Source organism: Ursus americanus, chromosome 18 (genome assembly GCF_024610735.1).
Source record: "Ursus americanus isolate L20-20 chromosome 18, mUrsAme1.1.p, whole genome shotgun sequence".
In the NCBI taxonomy this organism is placed as follows: domain Eukaryota; kingdom Metazoa; phylum Chordata; class Mammalia; order Carnivora; family Ursidae; genus Ursus; species Ursus americanus.
The window spans coordinates 51,825,121-51,844,394 of NC_142144.1; the positions used below are offsets into that span (position 1 = coordinate 51,825,121).

General features: G+C 42.3%; 1 long non-coding RNA gene across 2 annotated transcripts; it reads right to left on the reverse strand.

Moving 5' to 3' along the window:
- Positions 1-4,902: 4,902 nt before the first annotated feature.
- On the reverse strand, positions 4,903-8,737 carry LOC123781337 (uncharacterized). 2 transcript variants are annotated; one of them, XR_006776666.2, is made up of 4 exons: positions 8,589-8,737; positions 7,201-7,266; positions 5,728-5,887; positions 4,903-5,182 (listed from the first exon to the last, which is right to left on the reverse strand). It is a non-coding gene; the product is annotated as an uncharacterized LOC123781337 (long non-coding RNA). The 2 variants fall into 2 exon arrangements; XR_006776667.2 differs by lacking the exon at positions 7,201-7,266.
- Between the last annotated feature and the right edge of the window lie 10,537 nt (positions 8,738-19,274).

Below are 19,274 nucleotides of genomic sequence, written 5' to 3' on the forward strand. Positions count from 1 at the left end.
AGAGGCTTTGTTCCAGTCACTGAGGAAGTCAAGCTGACCAGAGCTTTAACATTTTCAGCTCATGTTTTCCAAGAACACCCTGAGCCTCAACATTCTATCGTCAGATGGGAGAAGGGAGGGAATGGAGACCCGTGTGTGAAGCACGTTCTAGTGCCTGTACTCATCCTATTGGTCAGAACTCAGTCACATGACCACACTTAACTGCGAGGAGCTGAGCTCAGTCAGAAAGAGGAATAGCTAGCCAGTCTCTGTCCCAACTCGTCCTCTTGTCACCAAATATCTACGCCATGCTTCCTCCCACAGAGAGAACACGGTCACTCCCCCCAACACACACACGTGGGAAGGATAAACCGAAGTACTGTCCGATCACTGAGTTTAAATCGAAGCCCAAATTCCTAGGAATGCTCAGTGTTCTCCCGCAGGTCCGGATCCACGGCTCATCATGGTCCAGCTGCCTAAAACTAGAAAGACAAGGTCCCTACTGCCTTCTCCCCAACACATCTGGTATAGGTGGTGGAACAGAGACAAAATAATCACGGTAACGCCATCCTGTGGAAAAGAGAAGAGTTGCAGCAGTCATTGGTCCATAGAGATTTTATTTTATTTTATTTTATTATTTTATTTTTGTTTTTTTTTTACAGTACATCCCTAGTTTTTGATGTAAAGTTCCATGATTCATTACTTGCATATAACACCCAGTGCACCATGCAATACGTGCCCTCCTTAATACTCATCACCAGCCTATCCCATTCCTCCACCCCCCTCCCCTCTGTAGCCCTCAGTTTGTTTCCCAGAGTCCACAGTCTCTCATGTTTCATTCCCCCTTCTGATTACCCCCCCTTCTTTATCCCTTTCTTCCCCTACCGATCTTCCTACTTCTTATGTTCCATAAATGAGTGAAACCATATAATTGTCTTTCTCTGCTTAGCTTATTTCGCTTAGCGTTATCTCCTCCAGTCCTGTCCATGTTGCAGCAAATGTTGAGAAATCGTTCTTTTTGATGGCTGAGTAATATTCCATAGTATATATGGACCATATCTTCTTAATCCAGTCATCTGTTGAAGGGATTTTAAATCCTCGTGGGCAGGCTTTGTGAAAACCTTGCCCTGAGAGTGAGAAAAGTTTATAGAAGAAATCCTAGATCCGCTTTCTGGGAGAAATTCTCTTCTTCATTGATCTTCATGACCCCTGACTCTACCATCTGGAAGTTTCTTCTTTGTTCTTTTCCTCCTTGACCACTTTGCTAGGTATAGAGGGAAGTGTGTCCTCCTTGGAGGTTGTGTAGTTTTCAAAACACATATATTTCTGATAAATTTGGGAGCCTAGAACTTATTTTGAGAGTCGAAGGCTTGTTTTAGTCCAGACTTATGGTTTCTTTGGCAGTGTAATTTCCTCAAAAACCTAGTAGACTTCTCACGCATTTTGCTTCCCATCAGCCTCCCATGATAGTAACCATACCCCAAGTCCTTTCCTGGTCAGGATCCTCAAGACTGATATCTCAATAGCCTGAGGCCACAGAGCCTAGATCAGAAGACCTCACCCTTGATTTGATCTGAGCGGTAGGGCTTAATCTTATACAATCTGATTTCTTACTGCTTGAGTTTTGGAAGCAGTCAATTTTTCCAACTTTTCAACACCTCTAGTTTCTGACATTTCAGTTGCATTTTTGTCTGAAAACCAGCCAATTCTTTCTTGAGTTCATCCACCTTTTTGTAAATTGCTACTAACTTTTTGTTTTCCAACCCTTTCCTCTAGAGCTAAAGAGTCCACTTACACTTGACCTATCTTCTGAGTTCTAGCAGGGGGCAGTTTCATCAAAGATTTTGCCAGTGCATAACCCAGATCTTCATCTGTCCAGCCTCCAAACCAGTTTCCTTGCCACCCACATGTATTTTAGGTTTTTGTTATGGCAACATTCCACTTCTGGTATAAACGCATACATTAGTTAGGGAAATTTAGCTGCTGTAAAGATTAAACCTTGAAATCTCAGTAGCATAGTCCAATAAAAGTTTATTTCTCATTCACTACAATCTAATCGGTGAGGAGGCTCTGCTCCTGACTGCCATTCAGGGACCCAGGCTGATGAAGGTTGTGCCATATTCCACACGTGATTCCGGTTACTGTGAGCGTCGCTAGCCAGCTAGTAGACGGAAGCAGAGAGATTGTGGAGGATGTGGTAGGAGGGCTTTATGGATTTAACTCGGAAGTGTCAAATGCATTTTTGACTGCAACTTATTAGCCAGAACTTAGTACTAAGGTCACACCTGATTTAAAAGGGAGACTATATAGACATGAAAGATATAGTCCAGCTGGGTGCCCAAGAATAAGGGAAAGTAAGGGAAAATGGGGGAAAAATTGTAGAGTCTCTTCCATAAACTAAAACCACAGCCAAAATCATGGTAAACAATAGATGAGTGATCTACTGTCGCATAAAGGCTAGACATTGAAGCTTGTTCCACCGACCCCTCCAGCATCAAAGCAGGCTGCTGTCATAACATTGCTCCCCCTGAAAGGACAATGTTGCTGCTGCTGTCACCCTGTCCGCAGCCCGAATGGCTTCTCCATGGTTTTAGCTTCTCTAAGTCACTAGCTCCCATCAAAGCCCAGAGCAAAGGTATCAGATTAGTCGAGCTCAGATCCTGCAGCTACTACCCTCTTCTTGCAGATAAGACTGGGAGGACCAATTCTGCATTTTTAGCTCATAGAGTGAGCAACAGACTCTGTCCCCATTATAACTCCCAAGATGAGAAATTCTCCAAATAAAGATGGGGAATCAAACTAAATTGAAGGAATTGATTTCATGATGGAAATTTTGGCCAACGTGGCAAGCTGGTAGCAGAGCGTATTTTGAGCAAGTGGGAAGTGACCTACTTTATTCTGTATACGTCTATGCATGTGGTCTTGGTTCCTATCCACCCAGAATTTTGAGGTTTTGCCTTCATCTCAACCTGTCTTGTTCACAACAGTAACTCCAGGGCCTAGAACAGTGCCTGGCTTTTAGTAGTCAATCAGTATTTACCGAATGAAAGAATCCTTGGCCCAGTAAGTGTGTTTATTGATGCTTCTGGTCTTGGCTCCTCTGATGACTAGTAGAGGCTGGTGAAATCTAAAGCAACAAGGGTAATAGAACTTCAGTATTAGCTAGACCAAGCACAGACATGTCCCCTGCCTGAGAGCTGACTGTGGAAACACTTGCCTAGTTCTATGATAGAGTCCCATGACAGAAAGGAAAGTAAAAACCAGAGGTGGGAGGAAAGACCAGTAAACACTGCCAGATTATTTTTTAGGTTTTTTTTAAAGTTCACTTCTCATAAAGGACATACCAATATTTCAAGCTGGAAATTCGAAAAAAATTTTGAATGCAAAGAGGTTTATGGCCTTGGTCTCTATATTCGGAATGTTCTCTTTGAGGTGTTTCTTCTTTCTTCGTAGGCTAGTGAACTTGAGTATGTGTCATGAGAGTCTGTTTTTGTCTCTTTCAGGCATAGAATTCCTTTCTGGGAATGTGAATTATGACATCTCTTTGGCAGAAAAAGATTCACATTTATAGACATTTTAGGTGGCACTGAAATTATATGACAACATTTTAAAAGACAGCCGGCTAATATGGGGCAAAGACATTTGATTTTCCTCTCTGACAAGACCATCTCCTTTCATCCCGTATTATCTTAGTATGAAAAACGATGACATGCATTACTCTCTTGCACTTTTCTTGGCCCCAATGCAGACAAGGTTAAAAAGTTCTGTGCTGAATGAGATCTTTAGGAAGAAAGAAGGAAGGGGAAAATCCAGTATAACTTATATTCGGAATGAAGATCCTACAAATTATAAGAATGTCAGCCCCATAAAAACAGGAGAAATTTCAAGGGAAGGGGTCCCCACCTCTTCAGTAACACCCTGAAACAGGGATATGGAGCGTTGCCACCTGACGTGAGTGGCATGCATTGCCCGCTGAGGCTGCCTGCACAAAGCTACCATCTCTTAAAGAGACAAGACTGTATTTTGAACGGGCTCCACCATGGCCTGGGTCCCTTCTGCAGTGTTTCATGGCTGTGGATCCTTAGGTGTCAGATGTTCATGTTTGAACAGGGGCTGGGACGAAGATGCAAGAGCAAGACAAAAGAAATGTTTTGCTCAAGCCATTCAGAAGTGGAGAGTCTGCATTTGTTGGCCTAAAATGGTCTTCAGCAGGGCTGAGAATATTAGCCGAGGTGTTCTTTTCCAGGTTCTCTATTTCACATATTTCCTGGTATTTGCAAATGGCCTTTGAGTAGGTTCTGAAAGTTTTTTGTTTTTTGTTTTTATAAGTTCACTACTTTTTGTTGCCGGATGAAAGAAGAAAAAAATGTTGGAAAAAAGAATTTTAAAAAATCATTTTAATTTCTGAGCACGTTGGAGTTAATAGTTTTGGCATCTCGTGTTTTATTTCAAGGCTAATATGCCACGCCATCTGCCAAGTGATGGTGTCTTTATTAGGTTACCATGGTATATAAAAAGCAAAATGCTCTGCAAAGTTTTTGAACAAGATGATTTTTATTTTCCCCCTTCAATTTTTTTCAAAATGTAAATTAACATGTTTTCAACAAAACTGTGGAAATTAGAGTTATAAATATTGAGATGATACTACCCAATAATTTAAGTCCTTTATTTCCTCTTCAGATCTTAATTTTGTACATCTGAGAATGATCCTGAGGTTTAGAGGATTTAAAAAGTACCTATATATGTATGTATAGAAATCATGAAATCCATAGCATTCCTAACCACGGAATAAATACTCAGAATTATCCCCTCAGGCTTTCTTTTTCTATAAAAAGGGCCTTTGCTCCAACCATATTTAAGAAAAGTGAAACTATCCTCCTCTTCTTTTGCGTAAGCTAGGGACAAAGTACAGAAGCTGCGAGAAGGTGAAAGGAGAAAATAGGGTCTGTACACTTTTTGACATGAGCCAATAATTTTCACCTTAAAGCTAATGATTTATAGGCACTATTTTGCCTCCACCTCCGAAAATGCAGTTTGAGGCAGCAATCTGATTCAGCTCTGTTCTGAGCTGCATCGTTTTTGTTAGTCTTTAAAAGATAGTGTATGATCAGCATGCCTCCTAAATGCTCAGCAGTCAAAGTTTCCGGCTTTCTCCTCCTTCTGTCTCCGGGGAAAGTTTTCCAGGCTTCATTTCTTCCATATGCTTTACAAAAAAAAAAAAATTAAGTAAGTTGTTTATGTCCGGAGACACGCACACATACACCAGAAGGCACACACACGTATGTGACAGCAGTCATATTCACTTTTGACATACTTTGGAATTCACATAAGCAAAGAGTTGGGAGGGGGTGTGTGGTGATTTCTAGCCCATTGGTCTCACTTTTATCATTGAATGAAGCATGTGAAGGATTGTTCTGGAGGAGAATTTCTATAAACCATGGCCTAATTTGCAATTACACACACTAGGACCGCGCCTCCCGTAAGAGATGACATTAAAATGATAGGAAAGTGGGCACGGGTGGGAGATACAAAGTACTCAGCATCACTGCTCATTTCCAATTAAAACTCGTGTTTCTAGCGAAGCACGAGAGTACCAAGCTCTGTTCGGATCCACCATCAAGAAATTGCATTCCTAAAAGCAACCCGGGGAAAATAGAGAATATTCTACGTAAGCCAACAAACATTTGTTGAGTGACTATTGTGTAGTAGGCGGTGTGCTAGGTGCCGAGAAGATAACTAAGGCAGAACCTGTCCCAGACGTCTCGTAGCTTCAAGCCGGTGAGAGCTCGCCTTCCCCAATGACAGGTAACGCTGTGCTCAGAAATCCAAGACTCGAGCGATCAGAAGCAAGACCTCTTGAGGACAGAATCTCACAACCTTGCTGTCCGTACGGTGAGATAGACTGCATCTGAGAAATGGCGGGAGCGGAAGAGGGAACGACAGAAGTCAGATTTGGGTGGTTGATTTGATGAACACTCAAGCGGCCGCTACCCCCAGCGGGTATTGCTGAAAGCTTACTGAGGTTGTCAGGGCGTGGACACATAGTTTGCCTTTTAAAGTAATTGATTCTCCAGTGACCCGTTACATAAAGATTTGACATTGTCTTGTCATCTCTACCGCGCATCTAGTTGACCACCACTCCTTGGAACTTGCGCGATTCTAACTAGAAACCCGCTCTGTCCCCTCTCGGGCTGATTAGAAAAACATGGCTGGTTATGAGGGTGAAATATCAAAGAGGTGGAAAACTGAGGCTACTGGGCTGGAGGCGTGGCGACTGATTGGCCACTTCGCAGGTGGCTCCCCAGCAAGGCTTTTGCCAAACCATTGCCTCCTCCCTAGCCCAGTGATGCAATATCACCCCACCAGAATGTTTTGTTCTCCAATACCCTTGTTTCAATGGGTACATCCCAGTAACAAGGCCAGCAGATGTCAGTCCTGATCCACTTTTTCTCAGTAATGAACCAGGGAGGAAGAGCAGATCTGATTTCCCAATCACTGCCTTCTCTTTGCTGGCTTTTCTTCTTCCTGAGATGGAGGCCCCCTGCTTGGTTTGCTTTGTTAATATTTGCATTATTCAATAGTTATTATGTGATAAGCATGTTGTTTGCTTTAGGTTTTGGTTGGTTTGTTTTCTGGTGCTTTTATTCTTAGCTGGTGGCTTAACTTGAGTTACAGCTGTGGTCCGTGTGTTACTCAGGGTGGGTAGCATGTATATTCTACGAATTCTTACCTGACGCTTCAATAATCCAAAGTTGGGCCAGAAAATAAATAAAGAAAACAAACTGAAACAACAACAACAGGAAATCCAAGGGGAAAATCATACAGCTTTTATTCTGCAAAATCATCCCCCTGGTGCCGGCCTTTAGACTGATCTCTTTTAGAATGAAAACAACTTTGGTTTGCAAATAATACGGCAAACATTTCTGAATGCACCTATTTTTAAGCTTTCTGATTAAGAAATAACAGTATCCCTGCACATTTATCAAGCAAGAATCTTGTCCTCGAGTGAAAGTATTTTATGGCTAAAGACTAAGTATTTATCCTGAGTGCAAAATGGAATCATTTTAAGTAAACAGAATCTAAAGCTACTCTTTATAATGCATTCTGCTATTTGTATTATGCTATTTATTGTGAAAGCAGACTTTAAATTTGCTATGGAAGCTTTAAACTCCAGGACTTGCGAGTGAAGAAAAATGTGTGTTTTTGCCTTTGATCTCGTACTTGTTTGTTATCGCTGATGAGCTGTTGCATCAAGGTGAAATTGTCATATAACGCTGTTTCGACATTCTGTGAAAGAATATGAACATTGTGAGTTGGCCGGCACAGAGTACATTTGGACAATACTCTGTTGCTTAAATTAAATGTTAAGTATTTATTTACCACGTTGCTTAATTCAAAAATATGAGAAGTTTTTTGATTTATTAAAAATAACAATAAAACCTAAAATATATATGCAACTTTTAATAATTCCCCCTGAATAATAGTGTAGTATTTTATTTCTTTGCAAAGTAATGACTAACAACCAGAGGTATAATATTGCCTTTTTTCACTTGAACATAACTTCTGAATTTAAAGAATTTCAAAATCTAATCCAAGTAAACGTCCTTTAATAATCATCTGGGTCAGGGAGATCAACAAAATCATTATTTCTAATTCTCGGAAACGGAAAGTGAAAAACCAAAGACTAAGTATCGGCAATTTTATATTTCAAGGTATTTTAATTGTTTAGAAGATCTTTTCCTATTTTTTAATTAAAAACGAGATTCGATGTTAATAAAAAATACATACATAGAAAACAAAAGTATGCACATCAAACATTTTCTCAGCCTGTACGTAGGATTTTTATATTAATGTTAAACGCAAATTTAAGAGCAAAGCAGAGGTAATTTTTAAAAATTTGTCGCCTTAGCTTATAAAATCACATGCTATTTCTCTGTTCAGCTGTCTAGATCGGCAATGTTCAACGGAAATATGTAATGTGAGCCGTAAACACAAGCCACCCATGTAATTTTAAATTTTCTAATAGCCACATTTTAAAAAGGAACAAGAAACAGGTGAAATTGATTTTCAAAATACTTTTTCAACATCTAATCAGTATTGATATTGAAATTGCATCTACTTAAATCGTACATGAGATATTTCACTTCTTTTTTTGTTGTGTTCTAAATCTTCCAAATCCGGTGTGTATTTTCAACCTACAGCACATCTCAATCTGCACCAGCCACGTTCAAGGGCTCAGTGGCCACATGTGGCGCGGGGTATTGTTTCGGACAATACAGTCCCGATGATCAAATCCCTACAGTCCAACGCATGGGCTGAATGACTTCATAGAATATTACTGTCGCTCTGACACCAATCTAAAAGATTTCCATGTCAGAGTGAGATTGTTAGTGGAACAGAGTCCTGATATGTACAGAACTCTTTGTCCTAGTTCTATTTTGCTTTTAACAGCTTGCTTTGTTCCATAAAGATGCCCCAGTCCCCCTCAAGCTGTGGGACACTCTGCTGGTTCATGCCTATGAAGTTGAGTTGCTGAGATAGTCACTCTGGAGAAAGTGACCCAGAGCAGACATTCTAGAGTGGCTCCAACTGGGAGAGGCAGAGCCTACGGGAATCTTGTCAGAGATCCGCTCAGGACGTGGAAAGAATCCTCATGTCTGCCGACCTTGGGGTTGTCTGGTGTGCGATCCTGAAACGTAACCCTGTGATTCCTAAAAGGATGCCAACTCTGGTGTAAGTTTCACATCGTTCAGGCAGTTTTTCTTTCAAATGCCCTCCTTAGGCCACGTGTCTCGATTGGAGGTTCAGGAAATGTGGCCACTCGGGTGAGTTTCCTTCAGGTGGCAGGGCTGGCTTTCCAGGCTTTCCGAGCTGACCGAGGATGATTTGGAAATGGTAAGGGAAAGAATCGAAGAGACCTGGGGATGAATTGCGGTTATTTCAGGGAGAAGAAATAGCACAGATATTCTGAGGTTTATCCCCTTCCTGCAGGCTGTGAGTTTAGTCAAAAAGCAATTAAGCTGAAAAATGGAGAAGAATCTACAAACTGCAGAGAAATACCTTTCTTTGTCCTTTTTGTCTTCTGCTATTATACCTCACTCCAGAGTCCTTATCAAAAATAAATAAAAAGCCATTGATCTTTGCCAGTTCCAAGAACATAACCCGTCATAGTGTGGAAAATATTTCTATTCGGTAAGCATATTGCGTGGAACCTGGGACACAGTGGGCACTAAATAAATGGAGGTCATTACTATAAAGACATTGGTGATGAACCATCCAGTCAGCATGAGAAAACCAGAAGAAAGACGGAATGGCTCCATCTCTTTACTATCTGCCATTTTTCCGTTTTATCTGTGTGCTCTGAAAGGCAGTGTATGCCCATTATATCTTCTTTGTACCCCTCTGAATGGAATCTTATTTTCTTCCTTATTAACATACCTTAATTAATAGAGGTGCATTTGTATAGCTACTAGAGGCAGAACACCTCAGTAGGATAAAGGTTTTGCATTATATTGCTGGCTGATTTGTTATTCCCCTATTAAGTTTAAAGAAAATATTTGTACCGTCGTATAATCATGACTCCATATGGTCTTGAATGGGAATTTAATGGTTTTCTTAAATTGGTTCTGAGTCCCTTCTTAGTCTTGGGTCAGATGAAGACTTGAGAAGGATTTCTTAAATCTTGGGGAAAAAAAAAAGTTTTTTTATCCCCTACCCATTTTTCAATTCATACAGAGATGTATCACATTGGATATTTTTAAATTTCTTGGAATTGGGAACTATGGATTTTCTCCAAAATTAGCACTTACTTATTATCTTTACTCCTACCCATATTTCCGTAGCCATCACTGAACATTTGCAAGCAGTTTAAGGGGAATTTATCTAATGGCAGGAATACAGGGTTATCTTCGCGTATTTACCAAAGCCGCTTGTTGTTTGCCCTGATTTTTATTTTTCTCAGAGATCGCATGAGAAATAACTGAATATAATCCTGTGGAAATAGCATAGAGTGGGACATAGTAACAGCAATCTTATTAAAGTTCAGTGTTGGTAAGATTCAGATTTTTTGTCTGGTTTCTTTGTTTTTGCATTCCCACCCGTCGCCCACTTAATATCCGTGGGCCTTTTATTTAAAGAGGAAGAAAGAGAGAGAGAGACAGATAGAAAATTGGACGCACAAAGTTTATTACGAAGAAATGGTGTCCACCCATCTTCCCAGAAACAAGAGGAAGAGCTTCGTTAGGGTCTCCAGTTCTCCCTAGTTTTTGGAAACAAAGTTATGTTTACTCCTTGTTAAAGTTACGGCCTGCAGGCTGGAACGATGGCCTCCCAGCCCCATGTGCACCCCCACACTCTTGGGGGCACTGCTCTTCTTTTTCAATGCCGTTAACAGCTCACCAGCCCACAGGAACCTCACATTCTGCCACGGAGAATGATACTTGGTCACAGTCAGGCTCCCTTGACAATGACATTTTCTCTGAGAGTTCTGCACAGCTGTGTCACTGTTAACTTTTAATGAACATCCTTCCTTCCTTTGAAAAGTTTCAGTGAAATGAAACGGATGTGCAATTTCTGCTTTCGTCTCCACTTTGTGTGAGAGAATATACAGTCATTCTGCCCGCTGAAGTCGCCTGTGACCTGCTTAATGCGGGCATTTCGAAGCTCATAACAACCATTTCGCCCATAGTGGCGCACAAATGGAAAGCAAGTTTGTTTGTTTGCTTTCCTGAAAGCCCCGGCCCTAAACTACCGTCTCACCTATAATACTGCAGAAAAGGGAAGAGACTCCCTCCCAGGCTGAATTTGGGCCCCGCCATTCATTTCGGGGGATGGCTGAGTCCACGCCCGCACTCCTGCAGGAGGCCTGCCGGTGGCTCCTTGGACAATCAGTGCACAGAGGCGCCGCAGTGTGATTTCGGGGCATTATTCCTCCCTGGTTTCCACAATAGCCGGGATCTGATAATTTAGCATGAAGCCCCTTTTCAACTATATGGAACTGTAATAAGGTGATTTAGCCAATGTGCCTGTCCATTGTCCCAAAGATTCTGTGATCTATTATGCGGTAATGTGTAGAAAGAAAAAAAAAAAAGAAGAGGAAAGAAAGAAAGAAAGAACATTGGGGGAAAACATAAACCAACTCATTATCAAAAAAGATGAAAAGCGGCTCCGAGAGAGCTCTTATTTATTGGCATTTTTTATGAATCAATATAGGTATAGGAATCGACTGCAAAGCCTCTGGGTACATCCACATAATGAAAGCCCAATTAATATCCCAAAGCACAGTGCACTGCCGGCAACGCGGAGCTCCAAGGACAATCGCTGGCTTCCGCAGCCAACACTGACAGCTGCAGTGCCCCGATAGAAAACAGCTTCAAAGGCCCGATCCCCACCCCGCCCCCACCCCAGCCTCGACTGAACACTCCCTTCGTATCGCCCTCACTGAGGCAAGGCCTGCAGGAACAGATGGGAGAGCAGAAGCAACCCATGGCTATCTGTGATGTCACCAAATGAGGCATTTTGGGATGCTGTTTGGGTGGCAAAAATGTCAAAAGAATATGAGAAGGGGTGGGGGAGGGAGGGGGGCGAATTTTAGGTGAAATGAGGGCGGCGCCAGGCAATTGCCCGGGAAGGTGGAGAAGGGGGCCGTGGGGTGGTGGAAAGAGGTCATACTGGGTCCAGATCTGGGCCGGGTTACATTTCAGGTTTATTTTTGTGTGGATTAAGGGAGCTTTACATTCGTTGGGCTCACAAGAAAAGCATGTGGCTCCAGGTCCTGTAGGCCTGTTTGCTTCGGATTTAACCAGGACGCCAAGCCCGTGCCAGCCCGTCAGACACGGTTTTCGGACCCCTGCGATTGCTTTTGCCGCGGCCCCCCTCCCCAGCACCCCCCTTCTCAATCACTGCTATCTTTTTTCAAACGGGATCCAAGTTTTCTTCCTTGAGATGCGTCATGTCTTGATTTTGTGTTCATTTTTGTTCTTTGCTGCCACACAAAATAGGAATCGATGTCCGACTAGACGGAACACTGGGTTCTGAAATTGGACCACCCCCAACTGCTGTCCGGGGGGATCCCGTTCTGAGTTCCATGGGGTAGCGCCTACCATGATGCCCCGACTCGGGCTGTCAGGCTCGCCCTCACAGCACGCCTGGATAGCTGGGCACCCAGGGGCTGAGAGAGCCACCCAACGCCAGTCTGGTAAAAACAGACAAATAAATAGATCATGTAAGAGAAAGAACAGATCCTCCTAAAATTTTCAGTTCTTGTGGAGGTGGAGTGGGTCAGAAGAGGTTATGAGGGGAAAACATTTGCCTTGTAATAAATGTGATAATAATAATTCCCTGATAGTCTCGAGGCCCTTTATGGTGTACAGAGATTGTCCATTTGATCAGCCCAGTAAATCCAAGACCCTTCTAGACAATAATTGCTGGGATACCATCGTACAGAGGAGAAAGCTGAGACTCAGGGTGGTCAGTGACTTGCCGATGGTCAATGTGGGGAAGTGTCCAAGGCCAGGTGTCTTTCTGAACCTTCTACATCCTCTGTGAGACATAGAAGCTGTTTGAAGAAATCCAGGAAACAGTGATTTTTATTGATTTGCTCTTGGGGTCCAAGCATCATTTCCTCTATGAATATGTCCCTCCACCTACAGTGTCCTCATTACTCTTATGATGACACTCGTCATGTTGCATTTGTACTTATTTATTTGTCTGTCTCCCCCTAATGCATTGGGAGATCTTTGAGGGCAAAGACTTTCTATGCACCCTGAATCTCCAGTACCTGGTGTGATACCCGTGTGTCATCTCCATCAGTAAATGCCATTGAAAGAGGATGGATGATGGATGGATGGACAAATGGATGATAAAATTCTTATTTTAGCTATTTGTGTAATTCAGCAATCCACATTTCGACCTCAAAACTCCCTCCCATGGTCTTGAAGACATGGAACATGTTGGGTTTAACCATTTCAATATTTGCTAATTTGCCAAAAATACTGTCAATAACAAGGACAAGGAAAAAAAAAAGGAAAAGATGACTGATTTCTAATAAATGAGGAGGGAGAATGATAATGATATTCTGTACAACAAAACCGATAGGAGAAAGAGGGTAATCACTGGAGGCTTTTATTTTAGTTTTATTTTTTTATAGGTTCTTGGGAATCATCCCTGCAGACAGTTCAGTAGAACCCTCTCTGGAGCTCCCTGCTAAAAGAAATGAATCCTCACCGTGGCGGCCTTCGGTTACCTTTTGGTTGGCCTCCAAATTAGCATCACTTCAGTAAGATTCCCTGGAGCACTGGATGTCCCCGACTCGGGGCTAAGTGTGGAGAAGGCGAACAGGTTGAGCCGGAGTTGGCCTCAGCCCAGAGGGAGCTGACAAACTAGGAGAAATTCTGAGAATGCCTGCAGACACCTTCCATACAGGACCGTGCCCCAGTGCTCCAAAGCACGTCCAAATCCAGCCCTCAGAGGAGGTGGCTGTGACCTCCAATATGAGCTGGGAGCGGGGTCAAAGAGGCTTCATGGACAAAGTAGAAGGAATGATGTGCAAGTAGGAGCCAGAGATACTGGGGGAAGCAAGTACCAGATGGTGAAGTGGACTCTTTAGACTGTAGCCAGTGCAGCCCCGCCACAGAGATGCTCCAACAGGTTCGAGGTGTGGGCAGCACGTTTCTCATAAAATGACTAACGTTAAATTTGTTGGATAAGGAGACAGGGTTGGAGGAAAGTTATTAAAGGAGCATTGCCCAGCTCTCTCCCTGTGCAGAGAAAGTGTGAATAATCCAGCAGCGTCGTCCAATTCATTACTCAGAGTCCTATCCTGACCCGCAGAATAATGCTGGAACAGGAAAAGCGATGGGAGAGACTCACCTCGCAAGGACAGCAATAGTAGAATCCGGAAGATCGTTGAACCTTACAAACACTAACACTGAAGATGGTGGGAGTTAGGAGATCTCTTTCCAATGCCCCTCAAGTAATGTGCGTGTTCGACTTCTGGACTAGATTGGTGAGCAGTTCATGAATTCACTGCAATATCGCTCGCCAATAATAATTACCAAGGATTAGTTTGTGTGTGTGCCAGGCACTGTGCTAACTGCTTTCAATGTGTTATTTCATTTAACCCTCACCACCACCCTATGAGGTAATTATTTCTCTTAATGACTGTTTTACTTTAGAATAGTTTTAGACTTACAGAATAGTTGCAAAGACAGTATAGAGAGTTCCAGCATACACCTCCCCCCAGTTTCCCGTTATTAACATCGTACATCAGTATGGTACATTTTGCCCAATTAATGAATGAGACTGATACATTATCATTAACTACAGTCCATACTTTGTTCATATTTCCTTCGTTTTTACCTAATGTCCTTGTTCTTTTCCTGTCCCAGAACCCCGGATGTCTCCTTAGGCTTCTCTTGGCCATGGTAGTTTCTCAGATGACCTTAACGGTTCTTTTTTTTTTAACCTGGATAGTTCTGAGGAGTACTGATCAGGTATTTTGTAGAATGTCCCTCCATTTGAATTTTTCCCAGGATGATACTTGATAATGAATCCTTGGGAGAAAGACCACAGAGGTCAAGTGCTGGTCTCATCACATCATGTCAAGAGTGTCCACTACTGGGGCGCCTGGGTGGCTCAGTCAGTTAAGCATCCCACTTTTGATTTCGGCTCAGGTCATGATCTCAGGGTTGTAGGGTCGAGCCCCACCCCACCCCCCCATGACAAGCTCCACACTCAGTGCAGGGTCTGATTGTCTTTCTCCTTCTGCTCTTCCCCTTGCTCTCTCTCTCTAATAAATAAATAAACTGCTTGAAGACATGGCTGAAGTAGTGTTTTTCAGGTTTCTCTACTGCAAAGTTACTCCCCACCAACCTCCTTTCCATACTGTGCTCCGGAAGAAATGCACAGCCCATGCTTAAGGGAAGGGGAGCTATGGCCCACCTCTCTGAAGGGGTAATATCTTCGTGAATTATCAGGAATTTTTCTGTATGAGGGATTTGTCCATTCTTCCCCATTCATTGATTCAACCATTTATTTGTATCAGTATGGACTCAAGGATATTTATTTTATACTTTTGGTTATAATCCAATACCACTTTTATTTTGTTGATTAAATTGTCTTCCATTTGGCGGTTGGGAGCACTTTGAGTTGGCTCTCATGTTCCTTTGACATACCCTCCTTGTTTTGTTTTTTGGAGTTATCTCCTTACTTTCTGGCACTGAAAAATGCTCCAGGTTCATCTTACAGATTCCTTGCCCCAAACATTTCTCCAAAGAGTCCTGGTTCCCCTCTCAGAGAACGGTATTAAAAGCCATGATCTGGGCTTTGGGTATGAAAGTCACTATTTTCACTTTCTGTATTTTATACTTGAGGAAACTGAAGTTTAGAACTATTAAGTAACCGCCCAGGGCCATGCTTGAGAAAACTGCAGAACCTAGATTAAAACTCAGGTCTGCCTGATCTTATAACTACGGCATGATTTCCTGCTTTCTTTCCCCTCTTGGGATGTCAGTCTGCCTCCCAATGAACTTTGGGTAGTGTTGGAAGCTTTCCTAGCCCCTTGAAGTATATTGTGCTTCAGTATTCCCTTTCTTACTGTCTCTGAGCTCAGATTTTGGTAGGGTTTCCACAAGACAATGGTACTTTGGTTAGTGGTTCTAATCTAAAATAAATATCCCCAGAGGTAGTGCTGAGGGTCTGAAAGTGATTTTTCCATATTTTGGGAAATCTGATGGAAATCATGCATTTATCCATGACACAACTGCCCAGACTAAAGCAAATGTCACATTTCTTTGATTCTGTACCAACTCAATGTGGTGGCTACATCAGTTACTTCTAAGCATTTGAAACTCAGATTGGTTGATGATGACTTCATAGGAATTTCTGAAGTTGGAGAGGGTAATAAAGAGTCTTTAGGGGTAGAAATGCTGGAAAAGGCCATATTCGTTACTGTTCTACTTGTGATCCAATTCTGATTGAAGTGGAGCCATTATGAGGGCTGTCTACGTGTATGTGGCAGGGAAAGAGTAACTTTTTTGGATATAAAGTAGACATCTATATATTTGGTTTATGTTTTACCAATTTGCTGTAATGTTTTAATGTTCAAAATTCTGGTCCAAGTTACTTTTAATTTCTGCTTCATTTTAGATGCTTGCTTAAAATTTTTAAAGTGTACACATTGGAATGATTTTTTTTTTGTATTCTATTTTCTGAAGGAAAAACCTATATCTTACTGTAGATAAGCATATGGATCTATTTAATATGTTCAAAAGCAATGCATATGAATGACTCAGAGCCTGTTTGTGGTGCTTGGATGAATTGCCTGTTCGGGTGGACTCGGAAAGGTGGGAGGAGAAAGGGGGAGAGATGAACTTGAATGGGGGAGGAGTAACATGTGGTTCTAGAAAACAAAAGAAGCATGAGCACCAGGAGAAGATAACTAGTTTTGATAGAAGGAAAGTTCTTAGCGAATATGAACAGAGCCTGGCTTTGCACACAGTTTTGTTCACATGAAACCGTAGGAGGAAACAGTGCAATTAAGATGTTTAGAAATATAGGATATCATTTGAAAGAAACTTTTGAGATCATCTGATTCAGTGATTCTCAACTCTGGGGGGCACTTTAGAATCACTGGAAAAGCTTTTAAACAGCACTGATGTCCACACCCTACCTCTTAAGTTTCTGAATTAATTGGTCTGTGGTGCAGCCCTGGCATGGAACAATGTTTAAACACCTCAGTAATTTTAATGTGCATCCAAGCTTGAAACCATTGATCTAGATTTTTTTTTAATTACCACATACTTCAAATGCACAAAAAGTATAATGAACATGTATGAGGGACCAACGTATTTAGTATATAGATTTCACACATAACTTACAGCCACATTTGTTTCATTTACTTCTGTTTTTCAAGATATAGGGACTCAGATACCTTGAGTCCCTCGCCCATCATCAAATCCAATTGCCTTCTCTCCGTTTCCGGAAGCAATTGCTACCCCGAAGGTGATGATGTTCTGCCCATCCATATTTTCATAGCTTTACCTAATAGGTATGTAGGTGCATTTGGTTTTGTTTGTTTTAACATTTTCCATGCATATAGTATGCTATCGGACATGTATTCTTTTCCACTTTGCTTTTCTTGCTCAACGTTATGGCTTTGCAACTCATTCCTATAGCCAAGTTCATGAATTCTGCTGCTGTCTGGTGTTCCCTTGCAGAAGTGTATCAGAATTTATTTATTTATTCCCCTACTGATGGGCATGGAAGTCGTTGTTGCCATTTTTTTTTTTAAGATTTTTTATTTATTTACTTATTTGACAGAGAGACAGCCAGCGAGAGAGGGAACACTAGCAGGGGGAGCGGGAGAGGAGGAAGCAGGCTCCCAGCGGAAGAGTCTGATGTGGGGCTTGATCCCAGATCGCTGGGATCACGCCCTGAGCCGAAGGCAGACGCTTAACAACTGCGCCACCCAGGCGCCCCCGTTGTTTCCATTTTGCTTTGTTTCTTCGTATCATAAAAATTCTACAGTGGACGTTTCTTTCTTTTTTTTTTTTTTTTAATGAATGAGGTTTTTTTTTTTAAGATTTTAATTTTTTTTATTTATTTATTCGACAGACATAGAGACAGCCAGTGAGAGAGGGAGCACAAGCAGGGGAGTGGGAGAGGAAGAAGCAGGCTCCTAGCGGAGGAGCCTGATGTGGAGCTCGATCCCATAACGCCGGGACCACGCCCTGAGCTGAAGGCAGACGCTTAACCGTTGTGCCACCCAGGCGCCCCTACAGTGGACGTTTCTATCTGTCATCTCCCCGAGCCCACAGAAAGCACGCTTCTGCAGGGTGAAGAGCTCCTACCAGCAGTGCTCACAGGAGGGTAGAGGATGTGGAGCCTCTCAGCCCTCAGCGAAGCCAGGAACCGGGGTGAATGCAGCCCTCAAGCTGGGGCAGCCCCTGCTGGCAGCAGCCTCCTCAGGCTACCCCAGCGAGTTGTGTGAATGTTATCATTCTCTCTGTGTGTCATGGTGGGAAGGAGATTGGGAAACGCTGCCCCAAGAAATGGACCCACAAGTGGATGCCCTGTGTTGTGAAATAGGTACCCGTTTCCACCCATTCACCTCTTGCGAATCACCTCTTTCTATCCTTTGCTCGTTTTTCCACTGAATTCTTTATTTCTCCTTACTGATTTGCAATGATTACCCGTGTTCTGGATATTAATATTTTGTTGGCTCTACGCATTTGCAAATGTTTTGCTCCAGTCTATAGCTTACCTTTTATTTTTAGGGTCATTTTCCGTAAAAAGGTTTGCTCTCTAATTTATGTTTCAAATGAAGAAACTTGAGGTTCATGGTTGCACAGTAGTGAATGGTGTCACCATGTCTGCCATTCAAGCAGCACAGCGAGGTAGAAAAGAGCCCGGGTCTGCACCCCGAGGTTACAGAGATCATCTCAATCTGCTCCTACTAGCTACTGGCAAAACCAGTCTAAAAAATAAATTTTTCATACTAAGTAAATGAGTATCTGATAAAACTGAGACACAGAGTGATGACAAGTCAGTCACCTAATCCCAAGGCATATACGTGGTTAGTGCCAAAGTTGCCAAAATCCCACACCGTTTCCCAAAGTGTGCCGTATGGAACCCTGTTCCTTAAAAAGCATTCTGTGGTCAATTTTCTTTTTCTCTTTTTCTTTTTTCCTTCTATTAAAAATTTCTAAACTCGTTAGTCTGTGGGACCCCCCCTTTTCTGTGCAATGCCTAACAACATCTCAAGAAACTAATACCCTATGGAAGAGATTCTGAGAATCTCTTCACTTGAAAACCTTCGTCTTACGTCTCTAGGACTGCCTTCCCCTGTGTTGGTAGTTTGTCTAAACAATCCAGCAAATGTCTGAAAATGGAAGCACTAACATCCATGTTATTGAACTTCAGGCATTGGTATGTTGTAAAGAGAAATAATAAGGCTAATTTCGTTCCCTAATGGAATCTTGTGTGTTAGTCCATGAGGGTGGTTCATAGAACCGCCCCCTCCCCTTCCTTTATGCGCGCATGTCTAATGAGGTAGGAATTGTTGTGGCGTGTGGGATTGTGATTGCTTGTTGAGTCCTGTAGAATAAATTATGGCTCTTTGGAAGGGTCTCTGACTTAGCCGAAGATCTAGAATTCTAGAGCAGAAGGCAGAAACTCAGAAGTTGGATGTTTGCTAGGAGAAAATTTTCTCTCTGGACTCTATTCTTTTGGGTCCAGAATTTCGGTAACTGGCATCTGCTTATCCAGGCATATGCTCCCAAGAAGAAAGACAGTTG